The following is a 22,965-nucleotide window of genomic DNA, read 5'->3' as shown; positions in this document are numbered from 1 at the left end:
ACAATGATGTAGTAATGGCGAGGCCTCAGGCCATATTTTAGTTCTTGCAGACACTGGTGGTCTACGGACCACTGGTTGTCCATGGACCACAGGTTGGGAACCACTTCTCTACCCATATATATGTCAAGGACTGCAACTCCCATCATCCTTGACTATAGTCCATGCTGGTCAGCAGGTTTACGAGAATGATTAGTTCTAGGCCCTTCCTTTGGCCGTCAGCTAGGACTGTGCTCTGCATTTTATCCACTTCCCTGGCCCTATGATACACTGTTACACTAGCCCTTGCCAAGCCCTTTCATAGTTGGCCATGTCAACTCTGTAATTTTGGCCACTGGTATTTTGAACCTGACTGATGGAGTAAAATTGAAACTGGATTTTACATTTTGGTTGGTTTAAAGTAAAATTTTATTAGAATTTTATGTTTGTGCTTTATGATATTTAATTTTGTTGTATGGCTTTCTTTTCTGGCAACTGAATGTTTTGCCTTATCTTGGAAACCATCCTGAGTCCTCTTGGGGAGATAGGGAGGTATATAAATAAAGTTGTTATTATTTGAAACATAACAAGATTAGCACACAGAAAACAAGGTCACTATGCTGGCAGTTGTATTGGATCATACATTGGACACTTGTGTCTAGGACTGTGTGATGTATCGGCGTATAATGCGTGCAGATCCGAGTAAGGTGGCCTTCTGCAGCTAGCAGATGGTAATTTTGTCAGCGCCGATTGTATTTAAATGCAATCCAAGGTCTTTAGGTACTGTACCCAGTGTGCCGATCATCACTGGGACCACCTTTACTGACTTGTGCCAGAGTCTTAAAGTCATTATTATGATTAAAGTCTTAAAGTTATTATTATTATAGTTATTATTATTATTATTGATAACTGGAGTTAGAGGCAAAAATTTCTTGAAGGATTCTGGTTGGAGAAGACTGTTTTATGAACCAGTGGCTGATGTAATGCAGCATCATATCTTCAAAAGCTACAGAATATGGTTGAGTTTCAGAAATGAGATGAGCTAGCTTTCCAAAGAAGAACAGACATATTTTTAAAAATAACAGTTGAGTGTGCACAATAAATAATATGCCATTAAAATATGAATCTTTGGCATACTATATATGTTGCCTGCCAAAAGTTGTGCATTATGTATATAGATAAAAATTAGCTTACATTTGCCAAATCTAGTGCATTGCTTTTAAGCCTTTCCAAGTCAAGAGATTCCTAGATTAGAAGTTAACCTAAAATGGTTATAGAGAGAAGGGGGAAACAGTTAACACTTTAATATCTGCACAAAGTCTTTTTTTTTTTTTTGAAAAAGCTCACTTAAGCATGACTTTAACCACATCCCTTCCTGTTACAGAATTTGTGACATATTTAAGCAACCTGTTTCATGTGAGCATTTGGGCTTGGTTTGAAACAGACCCATTTCAAAGAGGTCGCTTGCATACTCCTAAAAATAAACACACCAACCCATAAAATTGTCTTTCTTCTGCTGTTAGTAGTAGCATAACCAATATAAAATGTTCACAGATTTCCAGAGATAAGTTAAGCAAATGTCATGTGAGTTTAAATGCTGTGTGGCTATAGGGGGTACCTCGGCAGAGCTGGATTTCTTTCTCCTTTTATAGGCGCTTCTTTCTCTTTATAAGCAGCCTTGGCAAACGGCCCAGTTGCACCTCCGGATCAATGAAACTAAAGCCTCTCTCCAGAACGGTTGTGTCTGTTTAACACGAAGCCAGAACAGTAGCGTTTGTGTACACCCGGCCTGGCCTTGCTGCAAAGGTGGCCATGGCTACTGCTTGTGACTTCCCTCTTTCCTGGATAGCCATTTTGACTCTGCAAAGCATTTAACTACATTGCCTTTAAATCTGGGGAGGCCTTTTTCCTGACAGCTCCCCACCCCTCCCAGACTCCACACAAATGGTGTTTTCTGCCTCATGGAGCTTTCCAAAGAGAAGAATGAAAATGTGTTTCCAATGCAGACTCATCAGTTCTTCATGCCTGGTATTAAACCATCCTTTAAGTCTTTGGCTTGATACTTTCTTGGGTTGATGGTTGCCAAATCTGATAACATAGTTTACAACTTGTTCAGTTACTTTGGGTTCTCTTGGCAACTTCTTTTACCATTTTCATTGAGCAACAGTGCATTAAATAAGCAACCCACTTTCTTAAACTGTCTGAAATAGGGAGTAAGTTGTTTTTATACACAATTCTCTGCCAGTGTCCTTTTCAGTCGAAACTGGGGAATGCAAGCCACTTACTTACATACTTACTTAGATAATCCCTCGTTGCCCGAGTAGGATTGTCTTCCAAGATTGGTGTACTGGCAGTGGGTCCGTAGGTGACTGTGGAGCCCTATTCTTGATCTGCATGTTCTGCCGCAGTGAGGGCATTCGTTTCCAGGTGGAAGGCGGTCCTGATCGGGGTTGGCTTGGCATACCTTGTGTGTTGGCGGTAAATACATAGGTGACTCTGGAGCCTTATTCCTCATGTTCTTCCACAGCAAGGGCATCAGTTTCCAGGTGGAAGGCAGTCCCATCAGGGTTGGCTTGATATACCTTTCTCTTGGCACATTTCTCTCTTTCACCCTCCATTCGTGCCTCTTCAAATTCTACAGCACTGCTGGTCACAGCTGACCTCCAGCTGGAGCACTCAAGGGCCAGGGCTTCCCAGTTCTCAGTGTCTATGCCAGAGTTTTTAAAGCTGGCTTTGAGCCCATCTTTAAATCTCTTTTCCTGCCCACCAACAATCCATTTTCCATTCTTGAGTTCAGAATAGAGCAACTGCTTTGGGAGAGGGTGGTCGGGCATCCGGACAACGTGGCAAGATGGAGTGGATGAGGGATTGGAGGACATCCAACCCCAAATTGGGAAAGAAGTCGTCCAGGAATACCTGGCCGCTCTTAATGAGTTCAAGTCCCCAGGGCCAGATCAACTACACCCCAGAGTATTGAAGGAACTAGCGGAAGTCATTTTGGAACCATTGGCAACCATCTTTGAGAGTTCTTGGAGAATGGGAGAAGTTCCAGCAGATTGGAGGAGGGCCAATGTGGTCCCAATCTTCAAGAAGGGAAAAAAGGATGACCCAAACAACTACCGTCCGGTCAGCCTCACGCCGATACCGGGCAAGATTCTGGAAAAGATTGTTAAGGAAGCGGTCTGCAAACACTTAGAAACAAATGCAGTCATTGCTAATAGTCAACATGGATTTATCAAAAACAAGTCATGCCAGACTAATCTGATCTCTTTCTTCGATAGAGCTACAAGCTGGGTAGATGCGGGGAATGCCGTGGATGTAGCGTATCTGGATTTCAATAAGGCCTTCGACAAGGTCCCCCATGACCTTTTGGCAAGGAAACTAGTCCAATGTGGGCTAGGCAAAACTACAGTGAGGTGGATCTGTAATTGGTTAAGTGGACGAACACAGAGAGTGCTCACTAATGCTTCCTCCTCATCTTGGAAAGAAGTGACAAGTGGAGTGCCGCAGGGTTCCGTCCTGGGCCCGGTCCTGTTCAACATCTTTATTAATGACTTAGATGAAGGGCTAGAAGGCATGATCATCAAGTTTGCAGACGACACCAAATTGGGAGGGATAGCCAATAGTCCAGAGGACAGGAGCAGAATTCAAAACGATCTTGACAGATTAGAGAGATGGGCCAAAACTAACAAAATGAAGTTCAACAGTGACAAAGGCAAGATACTCCACTTTGGCAGAAAAAATGAAATGCAAAGATACAGAATGGGTGACGCCTGGCTCGAGAGCAGTACGTGTGAAAAAGATCTTGGAGTCCTCGTGGACAACAAGTTAAACATGAGCCAACAATGTGACGTGGTGGCAAAAAAAGCCAATGGGATTTTGGCCTGCATCAATAGGAGCATAGTGTCTAGATCTAAGGAAGTAATGCTACCCCTCTATTCTGCTTTGGTTAGACCACATCTGGAATATTGTGTCCAATTCTGGGCACCACAATTCAAGAGAGATATTGACAAGCTGGAATGTGTCCAGAGGAGAGCGACTAAAATGATCAAGGGTCTGGAGAACAAGCCCTATGAGGAGCGGCTTAGGGAACTGGGCATGTTTAGCCTGAAGAAGAGAAGGCTGAGAGGAGATATGATAGCCATGTATAAATATGTGAGAGGAAGCCACAGGGAGGAGGGAGCAAGCTTGTTTTCTGCTTCCTTGGAGACTAGGACGCGGAACAATGGCTTCAAACTACAAGAGAGGAGATTCCATCTGAACATTAGGAAGAACTTCCTGACTGTGAGAGCCGTTCAGCAGTGGAACTCTCTGCCCCGGAGTGTGGTGGAGGCTCCTTCTTTGGAAGCTTTTAAGCAGAGGCTGGATGGCCATTTGTCAGGGTTGATTTGAATGCAATATTCCTGCTTCTTGGCAGGGGGTTGGACTGGATGGCCCATGAGGTCTCTTCCAACTCTTTGATTCTATGATTCTATGTGGCTGAGCCTGGGAAAATCCCTTGTTGAGAGGTGTTAAGCTGTGCCTGGTTGTTTCCTCTCTGCTGTTTTGCTGTTGTAATTTTAGAGTTTTTTAATTTTTCTGTCCACCAACATTCAAATGCTAATGAAGGTGGTCAATTGAAACATTCACACCTAACTGCAGCAGGGAAGAGCTCCTTGCCCACCCCAGCCATTCCACAGATATATAAACCCATTGTCCTAATTCCAACAGACCTCACTACCTCTGAGGATGCTTGCCATAGATGCAGGCGAAACGTCAGGAGAAATGCCTCTAGAACATGGCCCTATAGCCCGAAAAAAACCACAAGAACCGAGTAGGTTTTCCTTTCCGTTACTTTAAGCTGAAAATGACCTGAAGGCACAGAAGAATGTCAAGATGTATTTACATATCTGTACTCTTACTGTTACTTTACACAGTTATTTTTAGCTCATTGGTCTTGTTTGCCAGAATCACATTTCCTGTTTTAAAAAACAACATTTTTTAGTTTTCCAGTTCTCCTTTGAGGTGAGTTTATGAGTTTGTTCGACAGGTTTGCCAATTCTGGCATGTAGAGTTCAGTAAGAGACTTGGGGTTCTTGTTGTGGATGGCTCATAGATGATAGTTGCAATCTCTTTCCCTCTCCTAACTTTGGGGTTTTCCATTTTTATTGATCTTTATTTATGATTGTGTCTTCATTTTTAGTTGACTGAATATAGTGAGTTTATGATTCTTTGTTGGTTGCTTTTTAGTGTCTCAGATGGACATTTTAATGCTTGTCCCCGCTGAAGATTTTGATTTAAAAGGAAAGATATTCAGTACATTTTATAAACTTTGTGACGAAATAAAAATCAGAAATAGTTCATGTTTGATCAGCCCCCACACTGCCTTGCAGAGAAAGAAAATATGTCACACAGATTAACATTAAAGAACAGGTAGTTTACTCTTCGTAATTCAGAACAACGTATTTACAATCATGTGATCAGTTGCATCAACTCACATAATGTCCTTTAATGAGAGATTTAAAATGGTCTTTTTTTGTCCATGTGGATAAACTCCTTCCAACAGCTCATGAAGGAAGAGCACACTCCAAACTCTGTCTCTCTTTTCTTCTCTCTGCTTCTCTGCAGGCACATGCATAGCTCAAGTCTGAAAAATGTAACAGTATCCAAAAGTCCCAGGCTCAGCCATCTCCCTGGGCGTAGCCTGACCAATCAGCTTCATGCATCTTATTTTACAGTTGACACACACATACTAACTGATTTCTTACATGCTTCAACAAACTTTCCTTTCAAATTAAAAATTGTCTTTGTAGAAAATACATGTGTGAATAGAAACCCCCTGATAGTTCCCATAAGCTGAATAATTAACATTAGAAAACTCTCCTAACTTTAGTTCTTACTCAGATTATTAGAAGCTCAAGAAAGAAAAAGTACCGTTCAATATGTTTCTGTACCCTTGCATTTAAGTTGATATGTTTTTATAATAAGCAATAGGAATGGATAAGGATCACATACTTCATGCTACATAAACACCATCCTGGTTAATCAACAAAAGCCATTTCCTTCTGTTGGCTGCCTCCAACCCTTCATTATACATTTGCTTGTTGATGCCAGTTATTTGATGGGAAGTCACTATTTTGTAGTAATTGTTCAACTTTTCTAATTCCAGTGAGCTTGGTAGCAACCTGCCCATTTGAAACATGTTTGCTGCCTTTGCTATCAGCACTTCCTTCAGACTCAGTTGAAAAATTTATCCCTATGCTGTAAATCCCTAATCCTTCCCCCCTAAACAAAGAGTATGGTCCTGTAAACAAGGTTCTCAAGTTACTGGTGACAGGTTTGTCCTTCTTGCTTCTATGCCTTTGAATAACAAGGAATTCAATTAGCAGTCTCTGAGAAATCCTCTTTCTTATTGTTTACCTTCTTGAAATGTTTATTGCCCACCTGAAGAGGAAGTTGGGATGAAGAACTAATGTGGCATTGGGTTAAGGTGGCTGAGAAATTATTTTGTTTTGGTGTCTTCGAGTTGTTTCTCATCTATTCTGACCCTATAGCAATTCTGTTATAGGACTGGCAAGATTAGTAAAGAAAGGGTTTGCCATTGTCTTCTTCTGAAACTTAATTAGGCGATCCTTTGTTGTCTGAATATGATGGCTTTCCAAATGTAGTGTCTTGGCTATGGATACGTAGGTGACTGTGGAGCCCTATTCTTAGCCCACATGTTATTCCACAGTGAGGACATCGGTTTCCAGGTGGAAGGGGTCCTGGTTAGGGTTGGATTGACACTCCTTCATCTTGCCATGTTTCTCCCTTTCTCCCTCCATTTGTGCCTCTTAAAATTCCGCAGCAGTTAGAGTGCTCAAGAGCCAAGGATTCCCAGTTCTCGGTGTCTATGCCACAGTTTGTAAGGTTGGCTTTAAGCCCATCTTTAAAACTCTTTTTCTGTCCACCAACATTTAATTTTCCATTTTGAGTTGGGAGTATAGTAACTGTTTTGGGAGATAGTGATTGGGCAGTCCAGCAGAGTTGATGGTGTAGGAGCATAGCTTCAGTGCTGGTGGTCTTTGCTTCTTCCAGCATGGTGACATTTGCCTGCCTGTCTTCCCAAGAGATTTGCAGGATTTTTCAGAGGCAGCACTGATGGAATCGTTCCAGGAGTGTGACGTCTGTAGACAGTTCACGTTTCGCAGGCATATTGCAGGGTTGGGAGGACAATAGCTTTATAAACAAGCACCTTGGTATCCCTACGGATGTCCCGATCCTCAAACACTCTCTGCTTCATTCAGAAAAATGCTGTGTTGTATTTCAGTATCAGTGTTGACTTTTGTGGAGAGGTGGCTGCCAAGGTAGCGCAAATGGTCAACATTTTCTAACATTACACCATTAAACTGTATTTCTGGCATTGCAGTGGGATTGGCTGGTGACTGCTGGAAGAGCACTTTGGTTTTCTCATTGTTCAATGAGAGGCCGAGCTTGTTGTAAGCTTCTGCAAAGGTGTTTAGCTCCTCTGAATCTAAGACTGTATGACTTGCAATTGTTGCTTAGTGTGTTTCATGGCTGAGTGGAGATTTGAACTCTGATCTCCAGAGTCCTAGTGCAGTGCTGAAACCACTACAACATTCTGACTCTTGGAAATATATAGGCATTCGCAAATTGAGAAGTTGAGTCACCTTTGGGCTGAGAAAGGCGGGATAGAAATATTGTAAATAAATAAATGAATAAATAAGTTGCTATATAAGAAAGGGATCAGGCTAAAGGCGTACCTTTCAGCATTTTGTTTAGTCTCTGAGAAGCCCATAGCAGGACATGTGTTTTACACCATCCTCCTGCTAATGTTCCTCCACCATAGATGCACCATAAATGACTTAAAGGTAGATATGCATCATCTTTAGTACCAGAGATAATAAATAGGACACAAAGGTGGTAGCTGCGCCTAAGTGGATGCACTACATGCTTGCAATGTTGGGAATAGAAGGAACTCAAGTTGCAGCAATTTTGGGAAGGAGGCTGATACTGAGCACCTACAGAGGACAGCTTACACCTCTTCTCCCAAAACTGCTTCACAAAATACAGAATTACCTTGGAGTTGATTTAATCACTATAGCCACAACCCGTAATGGCTCAATTACATTGGGGTCTAACATCTTCTGTTATTCATAATAGCTGAGCTTTGTATTTCTGAGCAAAAGGCTATTGGAGATTTCCGACATCCTGGTTTCAGTGTAGTTGAAGGTAATTGTCCTTTTCATTATTGCTTAAGGTATTTGTTTCATCTTTGGTCCTCCATGACGTTTTTATTTCAATTCTCAGAAGCCCTAGCCACCATATCCAATGGTCAGACCTTCCTGGAGTTGAAGTTTAAAACATTGGGAGGGCAAAAAGTTGAAAACTACTGGTTTGAAAACTATGAAGTTTGGACATCGTTTATGGTGTCTGGGAACTAGTTCTGCCTTTCAGAGGAAAAACATCCATAAGTTTTGCCTATACCAAAGAATGGGGTATAGGGGAAACTTCCAGACAGTTTTCTCAAGCCTGAGCATAAGGATATCTGTGTTCAACTCTACCTATTGAATGGCATGTAGTATTTGTGCCTGAGAAAGAGCAGAGAGGAATGTAAGAACAATTGGGAATTTCTGGTTCAGGTGGTTATCCCTTATCTGAAATACTCCAAAATCCAAAATTGTCCACATGGTTGGCTAAAATATAGAAAATGTTGCTTTCTGGTGGTACACACACTTTATTTTATGCACAAAATTATTTAAAATATTGTATAACATTACCCCCAGGCTATGTGTATAAGGTGTATTTGGAGCATAAATGAATTGCATGTTTAGACTTGGATCACATCTCCATGAAATCTCATTATGCTTGCAAACACAGGTATTTCAGAACTTGAGATTCAAAACACATTTAGTCTAGAGCCTTTTGGATAAGACATATTTAACCTTCCCTCTGCAAAGCACTCTACCTGAGGCTGCCTTTGAAGATGGCCCGGAAACTGCAATTGGTACAAAGGTCGGCAGCCAGGCTTCTAACCGGAGCTAATTATAGGAAACGCACGACACCCCTCTTATAGCAGCTCCACTGGCTGCTGATAAGTTTCCAGTCCCAATTCAAGGTGCAGGTTATGACCTACAAAGCCCTAAATGCTTTGGGCCCAGCCTATCTCCATAATAGCATCTTCCCCTTTGAAGATAAGCCGGGGAAGCCCTCCTCTCATTTCCACCAATGTCATGAATACCGTTGGGGATGAAGGAGAGAGCCTTCTTGGTGGTGGCCTCCAACTTTGGAACACCCTCCCCAGGGAGGTCCCCACACTGTCCACCTTTCATAGAGACCTGAAAACCTGGATGTTTCAGCAAAATTTTGAGAATGATTAGTCCCTTGGCCCAATCCTAGGTCATCAGTTAGCAATCTATTCTGCAATTTCGCCACTTCCTTTGTCCTATGATACGCTGTTGCACTATCCCTTGCTCAGCCCTTTTATAGTTGGCCATGCCCATTTTGTAGTCCTGGCCATTGGTTTTTGTTGAACCGTGTCTGGTGGAGGTATAATTGCAATTGGTTTAATTTTTATAATTTAGTAGGATTTTTGTGTTTTATGATGCTTTTATTTTAATCTGTCTGCATGATTTTCTTTTTGGCAATAGAATGTTTTGCCTTATATGTTGGAAACTGGCCTGAGTCCCTTCGGGGAGATAGGGCGGTATACAAATAATAATAATAATAATAATAATAATAATAATAATAATAAGGATAACCTTACTGAGAGGGACAAGGGACAGTTATAGCTTTAGTATTCTCAGCTTGTGCTTTTCCCAGTGGTCCAGATGCTGTTAAGGAGAATTGAGCTCACAAGGCAATTTTTGCCTTCTCACATGAAGATTATTGAGGTATTGAGACTAAACCAAAGAACAGCTGGCAAATTGAAGCCTGTAAGGCAATCTGCTCCTATCCCTTCCATGTTTCATTGACATGTCTGTTTTGTTAGGATTAGTCTTTAGCATTTTATACAGAGCTTCCTCAAGTGGCAAGCTGAAAAGCCAAACCTCTTTTATCATTTCAGGGCAAGGTCTGTTGAACTCTCCTCAAATAACTAGTTATATTGTTTGCCTTAGGAAATCCATTTAGCATAGTCTCCTTGGTAGTCTCACCAGATCAGTAAAACACCCACGATCTTAATCATCTGGTGATGGCTGGTTTGTCATGAATGCTAGTGAAACCAAAGAGGGCAGGATCAGATATGCACATGTCACTTTGCATTTACAGGCAGTCCCCAAGTTATGAACAAGATAGATCCTGTAGGTTTGTTCTTAAGTTGAATTTCTATGTACCAGTAAGTTGGAACAGGTACATTTCAAAGTGTAACTCCAGAATAACTATCTATCTATCTATCTATCTATCTATCTATCTTTGGATAGCACAGAAAAGGGTTAACTGCCCTGTGGTGTTTGTTTTGCTGTCTGTGCCCCCTTGTTCTGAAGATTTCATTTCACTTTCTGTCCCTATGATAATTGGATTTTGAAAAAAATGGCTTGTTGTGGAAACAAGGATTGGTGATAAATTTATTTACAATATTTATATTCCTCCCTTCTCACCCCGCAGGGGACTCAGGGTGGATTACAATGTACACATATATGGCAAACGTTCAATGCCAAAGACACACCAACAGATATAGACAGACAGTGAGAGGCTATTTAACTTTTCTGGCCTCCAGGGGAGCTGTCGCTTTCATCTTCCATCTGCGACACTGATGAAGTACTTCCGCATTCCCCGCATGCTTTTGCTGGAGTGCTTTGCTGGAGTCTTTTTTATGGCCTCGTAAATTAGTTAAATTAGCCTCCCCACACATATGTGGTACCTAATTTCCCTACTTGACAGATGCAACTGTTTTTCGGGTTGTAAAGATTGACAACAAGCTGCACAATTGGTCGGAAGCTCACTCCCCACCCGGGCTGGCTTCGAACTCATGACCTTTAGGTCAGAAATAATCTTAATGCAGCTGACACTCAGGCAGCTGCGATACCAGTGGGGACATCTTTTCCCCATGATAGCTCTTTCAGGAGTGGATTTCCCTTCCTTGGGGGTAGATTTCTCTCACTTTCTGTTGTCTCACACCTGTTCTTAACTACAAGTCATTTGCAAGTTGGATGTTTGTAACTTGCGGACGGCCTGTACTTGCCATTGCTCTTTCTGAAGATTTCCTCTTCTATAGTAATGGATGTGAGACATGGTTGTGAGTTAAATATGTTTTTAAATATATAAATCATTCAGAGATGTTATGACACAGCCTGTAATAGATGTGAAGGGTTACCTTGCATATAGAATAGTGAACACAGTAATTAGGCCAAGCTTGAACTCTTCCTGTACATTCCAGGAGATAAGGTCCTGCACACATGAATTTCCTTCCTGAGCTGTTAGTTGAGAAATGAATGGGCTTTGGTTCCACTGCATTTCTGCAAAGCTAGGCAAACAACAAACTCCTATAAAAGCATGTGAAAGAAAGCTCTTAATGTGCATTGGTGCTCTGTGGTCTGTGTGATCTCTATCTGGGCCTCAAACTGGTTTCAGGATGCCTATGCATTTATCTATGCAGTGAAACCCCCTTTTTTCAATACCAGCTTGAAACTGCATTAAATTACCAGTGTCTATGGACTCCTGGTGTAGTTGTCCTTATTCTGTGAGCTTCTTCACTTTCGTTCTTTGGGGCAACATATAAACCCAATTTTATAGGGTCAGGATCAGGAAGGGATAGTCCTCTATGTTAGGCATGGGCAAACTTGGGTCCTCCAGGTGTTTTGGACTTCAACTCCCACAATTCCTAACAGCCGGTAGGCTGTTAGGAATTGTGGGAGTTGAAGTCCAAAACACCTGGAGGGCCCAAGTTTGCCCATGCCTGCATTATGTTATTGAAAGCTTAATAAAAGATTGGAGCTTTCCATGCTACGAAACACACACAGTTTCTATTTTCTAGTAAAATCTTATTTTACACTATGCAAGTCTTGGCAATTTATGGAAGTTTGGTTGGATCCAGACTGAATCCGGAACAGCTAATTACTGGGTTGGGTGGCCACGGATATGTTTTTCAAGAACTGAGTGTGCCAGCTGCCTCACATATCATCTGTTGTGTGCCATAGAGAAATAGTACTGTATTTTCTATTGGAGATAGCAATCTCCGTGGACAACTGGAGAGACTAAACTATCCACCCTCTAAAAATAATGCTGAAATCAGGATATTCTAAGGGCGCCAGCTGCTCATCACTAGAAGACAGGCAGCTTGTCTTCACATGTCAAGGAGCAAACCTCAAAGCACCTGTTCCTGGGCTTGGCACAATATGGCTCCATTTTATTTATCGAACAAGAAGTGAACCGAGGATATAGTTGCAATGTATTTAAAAAACACACAGTTTAAAAAACTTGGCATTACACTAAAGGTATCTGGCCACTTGGAGTGCCTCTGGTGTTGCTATAAGAAGGTCCTTCATTGTATACGTGGCAGGACTCAGGCTGTATCGTTATAGATGATCTATGGTTTGCTCTTCTTCACATTCGCATGTTGTGGATTACCCTTTGTGGCCCCATTTGTTAAGGATGGCTCTGCGTCTCGTGGTGCCAGAGCGCAGTCTGTTTAGCACCTTCCACGTCACTTCTGTGTGCCCAAAAGGGAGTCTCTCATTCGTTATCAGCCATGCATTGAGCTTCCGGGTTTTAGCCTGCCACTTATGGACTCTCACTTGCTGACCGAGGATATCGTTGTAATGTATCTCTGTAGATCTTAGAAAACTATTTCTTGATTGTGCCTTGGTGTGCTTGCTCCATGAAATCTCCAGAATAAGAAATCAGAATTTGGAAAATAATGGTCAGTTTGAAGTTTCCAAAAGTTTATTGGGTACCTGTAGAGTCCATGGAACAATTAGTTTACTTATATATTTATTATTTATTTACTATATTTGTATACCACCCTTCTCAGCCCATAGGCGACTCAGGGCGGTTTACAGAGGCAACAATTCAATGCCCAACAACACCATAAAACATTTAAAAACATTAACATATAATATAAAACCATAACAAGATCAATAAAACATAAATCATTTGCGCCTCTTAGTTAAAAACGTTGTTCAATCTCATAATCCAGTGGTTCCATATTCCTATTTCTGTTATAGTGCATTTTCTTTTTTCTGGAATGTTAAAAGAGAGGGGGCCAATCTAATGTCCCTAGGAAGGGCGTTCCATAGCCGAGGGGGCACCACTGAGAAGGCCCTGTCTCTCGACCCTGCCAGACATATTTGTGACACAGGCGGGATCAAGAGCAGGGCCTCCCCATACGATCTTAAAATTCTTGTTGGTTTATAAGGGGAGATGCATTTGGACATGTAAGTTGGGCCAGAACCATTTAGGGCTTTAGGATAAAGCCAGCACTTTGAATTGTGTCCAGTAGCAAACTGGCAGCCAGTGGAGCTGGCGCAGCAGAGGTGTTGTATGCTCCCTGAGCGCCGCTCCTGTTAGTAATCTGACTGCCGTTCGTTCCGGAGGGCAGTCTTCAAGGGCCACCCCACATAGACCGTGTTGCAGTAGTCTATACAGGATGTAACCAGAGCGTGGACTACTGTGGTCAAGTCAGACTTCCGAAGGTACTGGTGCAGCTGGTTCACAAGCTTTAACTGTGCAAAAGCTCCCCTGGTCACCGCCAAGACCTGGGTTTCCAGGCTCAGTGATGAATCCAGGATCACACCCAAGCTGCGAACCTGCGTCTTCAGGGGGAGAGTAACCCCAACCATCACAGGCTGTAACCCTATGCCCTGTCCGGCCTTGTGACTGACCAAGAGTACCTCCGTCTTGTCTGGATTCAATTTCAATTTGTTCGCCCTCATCCAGACTGTCACAGCGGCCAAGCACTGATTCAGGACCTGAACAGCCTCCTTAGTAGTAGGTTGGAAGGACAACAGAGTTGGACGTCATCTGCGTACAGGTGACACCGCACCCCGAAAGTCCAGATGATCTCCCCCAGTGGCTTCATGGAGATGTTAAACAACATGGGATCAATATCAGGGGTTTGTCAGTGTAAAGATAAGCGATGACAGGCAAACTCTCCAACCATCACTAATGCTCACCCATCCCCATATCTGCAATTGCAGGGAATTATTGGGTGTGATCTAGCTTCTGTTGCTGGAATAAGCACTTATAGTCCCAGCCATAACTCTATTTGAATAAAGTATGTTAATTTTTATTTATAGAAAATACTTATATCCTGCCACTCACAAGTTAGATTCTTGAGGTGAAATTGAGCATGCCTCAAGATACCAGACATGCCCCGAGATGCCAGAACTTGCCTCAGAATACTATTTGCTATGCCAGGGTTTGTTGGCAAATGTGCCAGAGGTGTTCTTCAGACGAATTGCTATGGAAAGGACTCCCAGAAACAATGTTTGCACCTGCTTCAAGGCTTACCTAAGCCCTTTGAACAAAAGGCATTGCTTTACCTATTTGGCATTTCAGTTAATCTCTGCATTTTTAGTATAAAGGTTAGACATAAGCTTGTTTTTCCATCATGTTCTTTCCAGTACTTTGCTCTGCGATATAATTACAGGCAGTGCAAAACCAGCCATCGGAAGTCATTTGTCTTTCATCCGAAGCTGGTGCCAAACATTTTAAATCTGCACATTTTTTGTAACCCACAGCTTCCCTTCTCTCTGGCTGAGGGCAGTGAGCTAACAGGGCCGAGCTCTATTCAGTAGCCAGAACTGCCCACTGACGCACAAACAGTCTCATCACTCTCAACACGTGAGGAAAACTTCATAATGAATGCTCAATTTATTTAGTCTTTCTTAAATGTAGCCCCTTAACTATCAGTTTGCAGAATGCCAGAAGTGTCATTGACACAATGAGTTTCTAAACAGAGTTTTGAAAAGTTTTTGGACTATAGCTCTCAAAATCCTCAGCCAACATGGCCAAAGGACACGGGGTCTGGTAAATTTTAGGAGTTGTATCCAAATTTTAGGAGAAATGAAGGCTTAGATTGGGTTGTGTTTGTTGCTGAAAGTTCAGGCTTTATATCTCCCAGAGAGCCCTTGAATAATGTATGCATCCTAAAGTTAAGAGATATGTCTGTCAGACAAAATTGTTACAGATGACATGGCACTTAGTAAATTTACCAGAGCATATGCTCAAGTGTCATACCTTATTCATGTGTCATGCCTTTTAGGATTGTCGTTCTGTTTCCCAAGTATTTGGCCATTGGTCAAGGATAACAGCAGGGATTCCTTTTGTCCTATAGATATTTGCAAGGGATGTATTTGAGGGAGAGGTTCTGTGAGTCAGATTTAAAATTCTGTGGGTTGGATTTCAGCCCCTACATGGAGAAGCAGCCAGAAGAAGAGGACCTACTGTATAAAAATAGGAATTGACTAAGCTGCTGCACATTCATTGTATATTAACAAATGCTACTAGGTGTAATGATATAATGGCTGCTTGGTTGCTTCTCTTAGAGTAGCAGCTTGAAGTGATAGGACAGCTTTTCTCAATTTTGGGGTCGGGACAGCTGGGAGGGTCATGAGGGGGTTTCAGAGGGATCTTTTAAGCAGATGCAGTATCCACATCATTTTTGATGAAGAGTTACTTTAAAGAGGTAACTCATCATAGGTCAAAACTGTCTTGTTAATATATTGTCGAAGGCTTTCATGGCCGGAGTCACTGGGTTGTTGTAGGTTTTTTCGGGCTGTATGGCCATGGTCTAGAGGCATTCTCTCCTGACGCTTTGCCTGCATCTATGGCAAGCATCCTCAGAGGTAGTGAGGTCACTACCTCTGAGGATGCTTGCCATAGATGCAGGCGAAACGTCAGGAGAGAATGCCTCTAGACCAGGGGTCCTCAAACTTTTTAAAAAGAGGGCCAGGTCATAGTCCCAAAATTGTTGGAGGGTCGGATTATAATTTGAAAATAATAATAATAATAATAATAATAATAATAATAATAATAAAACATGAATGAATTCCTATGCACAATGCACATATCTTATTTTTTTGCAAAAAAACCCACTTAAAAACAATACACTAATTAAAATGAAGAACAATTTTAACAAATATAAACTTATTAGTATTTCAGTGGGATGTGTGGACCTTCTTTTGGCTGATGAGATAGGATTGTTGTTGTTGTTGTTGTGTGCTTTCAAGTAGTTTCAGACTTAGGTTGACCCGGAGCGAGGGCTGGGTAAATGACCTTGGAGGGCCGCATCCGGCCCCCGGGCCTTAGTTTGAGGACCCCTGCTCTAGACCATGGCCATACAGCCCGAAAAAACCTACAACAACCCAGTTTCTTGTTAATAGTCCTTGATCCTTGTTAAAGCTATCTTGCTAATAGTTCCTGATCCTTGTTGTTTATAGAGTGATGTGTTTGTTGTTAGTTGTTGTTGTTAGTTGCCATTGTGTTCGCATTGACTTATGATGTTCCAACAAATAAGAAACCACCAAAACCTCCTGTTATTTGCAGCCCTGCTAAAATCTTGCAAGTTCAGGGCTGTGGTTTCATCATTAGGATACAAAATATAAATAAGGGATGTGTTTCTAACACAGTATTGCTTAAGAATTGTTTTTAAAACACACACTCCCCATGTGTACATGTGAAGGCCAAGGCAAAGTGACCATTCAAAAGTCATGTCTTTTTCATGTCAGGAGCAACTTGAAAAACTACAAGTCGCTTCTGGTGTGGGAGAATTGGCCGACTGCAAGAAAGTTGCCCAAGGGATGCCCAGATGTTTTGATGTTTTACTATCCTTGTGGGAGTCTTCTCTCATGTTGAGGTGCTATGAGTAAAGAATAAAATACTAATTAAACCAAGAAAAAGGCATTGACAATAACAACAACAACAACTTTATTTATACCCCGTCACCATCTCCCCAAAGGGATACGGGCGGCTTACATGAGGCCAAGCCCGTCAAATACTAATACAACAGTACATTCATTCAATCAATCAATCAATCATATAAAACAATATAAATGATATAGCTAAACATATAAGCAATAACACACAAAAGATTTAAGACACTATGGCAGGGCCAGATGCAATAGATTAAAATTTTAAAACCCTGGGCGCGTACAGAGTAGGGTATGTCTAGGCATGGGGTTTTTAGAGAGAGATGTAGGGAGATCAATCCAACGGATAGATAAAGTGTTTCAGAGGACATATAGAAGGAAATTGGTCAGATCGGGCATTATTTCCTTTATTCAGGCAAGGCACACTGGAACAGCCATGTTTTCAAGCTCCTCCTAAAGACTGCCAAAGTGGGGGCTTGTCTGATATCTTTAGGGAGTGAGTTCCAGAGTCGGGGGGCCACCATAGAGAAGGTCCTCTCCCTCATCCCTACCAATCGCACCTGGTTATAGTGTAATTTTCCTGGTTACAGTGTAATTGTACAATAATAATAATGTTGCTTCTTGTAACCTGCCCTCCTGTCTTAATGAATTACCAATTACATTGTTACTTGTTAGACATTATTTGCCCGCTTTTGATTATACCCATGAAACTCCTTCCCTCTGTAGAGTTGAAAGAAATTATTGCAGTGTTCCCAATGAAATACAATGATTCTAACAATTTTTTATCCTGTGTGATAAGCTGGATTTGGCTCTGCTTATGATTCTTTCATTTCTTTCGGTTATGATGTTTTGAGCATCATAATTTAACTGTGCTAGGAAAAATATCCTTTGGATTACAAATTTTACAAATACAAAGCATGGATTATGATTGTTTGTTGAAGTCCCATGCACTTGCCCAGTTGCATAATATAACAAGAATTCATGAATGGTAATTATTGCTGCTCATGAATCCCTTGTTGGTTGTTCTAGCACAGAATTGGCCTCCGTTGATTGAAAATTTACTCTGGATTCTGTCTAAAACCACTACTTCTTTTATGACAAATTGATTGTTGCATAGAGATAGGCATGACTGGAAAGACAGGTAAAAGCTCATCCCCTGAGAATGAAACGCTTTGTTGTCATGGGCAGATTATACTAATCTGCCTTTTTTGTCTGTTTTCCTGTGCCTATGGATATGCAAGTCTGTATTTGCCAGCATTTCTTCTAACAATTGTGTTGGAAGTATTCAGAGCAGCCTGTAATGGTTACTTGAGAAAACACATCCACTTCTCATTAATTCCCTGTTAACACCTTAAGTGAGTTTACTCAACAACCTCCCAAGAGCTCAACAGATGTTTAATAATCTTTTAAAGGATTGTTGTAGGGGTTTTTTTTGGGCTATATCGCCATGTTCTAGAGGCATTCTCTCCTGATGCTTTGCCTGCATCTATGGCAAGCATCCTCTGAGGTAGTGAGGTCTGTTGGAACTAGGAAAAAGGGTTTATATATCTGTGGAATGACCAGGGTGGGACAAAGGACTCTTGTCTGCTGGAGCTAGGCATGAATGTTTCAACTGACTACCTTGATTAGCATTTGATGGCATGGCAGTGCCTGGGGCAATCATTTGTTGAGAAGTGATTAGATGTCCCAGATTGTTTCCTCTCTACTGTTTTGCCGTTGTAATTTTAGAGTTTTTTTAATACTGGTAGCCAGATTTTGTTCATTTTCATGGTTTCCTCCTTTCTGTTGAACTGTCCACATGCTTATGGATTTCAATGGCTTCTCTGTGTAGTCTGACATGGTGGTTGTTAGAGTGGTCCAGCATTTTTGTGTTCTCAAATAATATGCTGTGTCCAGGTTGGTTCATCAGGTGCTCTGCTATGGCTGACTTCTCTGGTTGAAGTAGTCTGCAGTGCCTTTCATGTTCCTTGATTCGTGTTTGGGCGCTGCGTTTGATTGGAAGGAAAATGGGATATAAAGGGGGAATAAGTCAATGTGTTGTCAAAAGCTTTCATGGCCGGAATCACTGGGTTGCTGCGAGTTTTCCAGGTTGTATGGCTATGTTCCAGAAACATTCTCTTCTGATATTTCGGTGACATTTCTGGCAGGCATCCCAGAGACTTCGAGATTGGTTGGAAACTAGGCATGTGGGGGGTTACATATCTATGGATATATGTCGCCGATTCCATTGAAAGGCCTTTCCACAATAGCCAGTTAATGGCCAATATCCAGATCTTTGCTGCCAGCAGTAGGAAAGCAGAGCAGCATGTCAACTGTCCATGGTTCACAGGTGCCTTCTACTGAATCTCAGAAGATCTCACCTAATACTAAGCATTTGCACCCTTCTTGAGACCCATCTAGAATTAAAGAGCTTGGATGCCATGTTTGTGTATGGAGAAGAGGGACAGGTGTGAAAACTAGACCTCATTCCACTCCTTGCATGTTCTGCAGAAATGTCTCCCATCTTCTCTTAATCTGACATGTCAGTCCCTTTTGCCAGAGTTCGTACAGCTGGAGTAGTGTATTTGAGCACAAGGAGAAGCTGCAGGCTTTAGGTTAATGAAAACGTACAACACCGAGTCTAATTCTGTTGCTTTGAGGCCAAACCCATATCTTTTGTGATGGAGCCAATTTCACAGGCTGCAGGGCTGACAACCTAGAATTGGGTAGTAATCTTTTCCAGACATCTTTGAATGCCTCGAGCATTTGTTTTTGCCGTCACCTGCTGTAATTTTCAAAATTATAATTACGCATCTGATCTCTGACTTGTGGATGAAATGGATTAAGTGCCTTGTAATGAGAGCTTTTCTTTTGTTGCTGAGCAGCTGAGTGAGTGTGCTGCTTAAACTTTGCATACTTATCCCATGCTTTTGGGGTGTTGAATTTGGAGGTAAGGCAGCAGGCGGATCCCACCAGTTGGGAGAAATGGGCAGTTGTTCCAAGAAATCACTGGCATGGATGTGGCAGGGTTTCCTCCCTCATATAATGGACACCAAAACCTGGATACGTCATACCCTCTGGCACAAACCAAGCTTGACACATAGAACTCCCATGACGAACAGAAAATATTGGAAAAGTTTGGTGGGCATTGACCTTGGGTTTTGGAGTTGTAGTTCACCTACAACCAGAGAGCACTGTGGACTCAAACAATGATAGATCTGGACCAAACTTGTCAGGAATACTCAATATGTCCGGATGTGAATTTTGGTGGAGTTTGGGTAAAATAGACCTTGACATTTGGGAGTTGTAGTTGCTGGGATTTATAGTTCAACTATAATCAAAGAGCATTCTGAACCCCACCAATGATAGAAATGGGCCAAACTTCCCACACAGAACCCCCATACCTTGAAAGGACTTGCTGGCATAAGCCTCCCTCCAGCCTTACACACTCTCCTCTGCCCACACATGTGCACCACGCAGCCATGCACCAAGCACACCTGCTCTCCCCTGCCCACTTGGATCCTCAGAAACAGCCCTCTCCTTGTCTAAGAGGACAGCTGAGAGGCCTGTCAATCACAACAGAGGAGGGCTTTTGTTGGGAGGATTCGCAGTATGTTTCCAAAAAAGAAGAGAAGGATAGGCGGAGAGATCTTCAGCCTTTTCTGCCAAAGGGGTTCCTAAGACCATCAGAAATATATGTTTTCTGATGGTCTTTGGTGACCCCTCTGAATCCCCCTTGCGACCCCTGGTCTACAGGGAAAGGGGCACAATGCTTTCCCATTCTGTTTTCTTCTGCTAATGGTGTTCAAGGTACTTTACATTTTGAATTCTGTTGCAGCAGTTGAAATAAGCTGATTACAAAAGGGAACCATAGAAGGAGTTAGAAACTGGGACAATTAAAAAGCAGCTGAAAAAATAGATGGCAGAACATATGGGTCGGTTTCTGCCAAATCAGGACAGTTTCAGAACATGCTACGTTTTGGACTATAGCTCCCATAATGGTCATGCTGGTTAAGGAAATTCTAGGAGTTGTGGTCCAAAACAGTAACTTTTGTTAGCTGCAGTAGAAATTGCTATTCAGCATATTTGTGGTTACTTCTTTTATACACACTTTGAATTTGGAGTGGTTGTTATAGATGTAAATGCATTGTATAAATCAACGTTGCACAGATTTGGCGTACATCTTGCAGCCTAACCCTTGGTACTGTATATACCTCGGGGCCAGAAACTGCCAGGTATAAGATTGAGATAAGTGATATAATTCTTACTAAGAATCTTATACAGTTGGAGTAATAAGTGTATGAAAGTTGGCTGGATTGCTTGCTGGAAGGTACAAACATTACCTTGATTTCATTAAACTGGGACAAGTGCTGTCATCAAGAAATTATGCACTGTAGATAAAGTGGGTGGTGTGCTTTGTAACATACTAAATGCCCTAAAGGCACCTGATCTGGTCTGTTCTTGGAAGCTTTGCAGGGCCAGCTCTGGTTAATGTTTGGATGGGAAACTAGCTACCACAGGAGCTGTGGGTCATAATCCAGAGGAAGAAATGGCAATCCCACCACTGAGTATTCTGTGCTTAAGACAAACCTATGGGGTTGGGTTGCCATAAGTTGGCAAGTGACTTGAGGACAATGTGTTGTCGAAGGCTTTCATGGCTGGAATCAATGGGTTGCTGTGGGTTTTCTGGGCTGTATGGCCATGTTCTAGAAGCATTCTCTCCTGATGTTTCATCCACATCTATGGCAGGCACCCTCAGAGGTTATGAGGTCTGTTAGAAACTAGGCAAGTGGGGGTTATATATCTGTGGAATGTCCAGGATGGGAGAAAGAACTCTTGTCTGCCATTGGCCATCTTGATTAGCATTGAATAGCCTTGCATCTTCAAAGCCTGGCTGCTTCCTGCCCGGGGGAATCCTTTGTTGGGAGGTGTTAGCTGGTCCTGATTGATTCTTGTCTGGAATTCCCCTGTTTTTGGGGTGTTGCTCTCTATTTACTGTCCAAATTTTAGAGGTTTATAAATAATGGTAGTGAGATGTTCATTTTCTGTTGAGCTTCTCCACATGCTTGTGGATTTCTATGGCTTCTCTATGTAGTCTGACATGGTGGTTGTTAGAGTGGCCCAGCATTTCTGTGTTCACAAATAATATGTTTCAGGTTGATTCATTAGGTGCTCTACTATGGCTGACTTCTGTAGTTTAAATAGTCTGCAGTACCTTTAATGTTCCTTGATTCGTGTTTGGGCAATGCTATATTCGGTGGTCACTATGTAGACCTGTCCACAGCTGCATGGTATACGGTAGACTCTTGCAGAGGTGAAGGGATCCTCATTGTCTTTTGCTGAACATAGTATTTGTTGGATTTTCTTAGAGGGTCTGTAGACAGTTTTTAGGTTGTGTTTCTCCATCTTCCCTATGCAGTCAGTGGTTCCCTTGATGTATGGTAAGAACACTTTTCCTTGAGGACACTTGCTATACTGCCCAGATTCCTTCTGCCTGGGCTCCATAAATGATAGAAAGGATTTTGAGGAGGTTAAATTGAATAGCACTGTGCAGGCCCGTAGCCAGGATTTTGATTCGGGGAGTGCTGAGTTTGATTCGGGGGGGGGGGGGGGGCTGAATTTGATTCAAAGCGGGGGGGGGGGGGGCTGAGGATCCACCCTAGCAAGCCTTTTGTATCATTATCCCAATACCCCCATGCATATGGGGTACATTGAGCATGGTGATCAGATCATGATATGAATAAACATAACAGTTTAAATAATGTACCAGTAGGCCTTCTCGCGGACCACCATGAGAATTTCCTGGGGGGGGGGGGCTGAAGCCCCTCAAGACCCCCCCCCCCCGCTACATTCCTGGCACTGTGTCATACTGTAGGTAGAGGGGTCATATTTTTATTTACCTTAAGACTAGAACACTAGAATTACTTGATCAAGCATTGGAAAAGCAACCTCTCATCACCACTTGCAGTTTGACTGTCCAGTTTAACCCCATTCCACATAACAGGTGGGTCATGGGCATTGCACAAGTTATTAAGTGTCCCCACTTACAGGAAGACTTATAGGTGAGCGCCTTATCTCAACAAATGTGGCTAGTGTAATCTTGTCAACCTGATCATTTAGTTTTCTAGGAATCTTCTGCTTTGGTGAGACATACATTGCTTCCCTTCCCAACTCAAGCATTTCTTCTCTCTTTGCTTTTATGATCCACGGATCCAATATGCAA

At 42.2% G+C, this 22,965-nt stretch overlaps 1 protein-coding gene across 2 annotated transcripts in view; it reads left to right on the top strand.

Moving 5' to 3' along the window:
- CCDC88C (coiled-coil domain containing 88C) overlaps positions 1-22,965 on the top strand; it is a 126,918-nt gene that overhangs the window by 10,101 nt on the left and 93,852 nt on the right. The window lies entirely within an intron of this gene.

The sequence above is a fragment of the Anolis sagrei genome, chromosome 1 (genome assembly GCF_037176765.1).
Source record: "Anolis sagrei isolate rAnoSag1 chromosome 1, rAnoSag1.mat, whole genome shotgun sequence".
NCBI lineage: Eukaryota > Metazoa > Chordata > Lepidosauria > Squamata > Dactyloidae > Anolis > Anolis sagrei.
The sequence above is the reverse complement of the archived record's forward strand: the minus strand, read 5'-3'. Positions and strand labels throughout refer to the sequence as shown.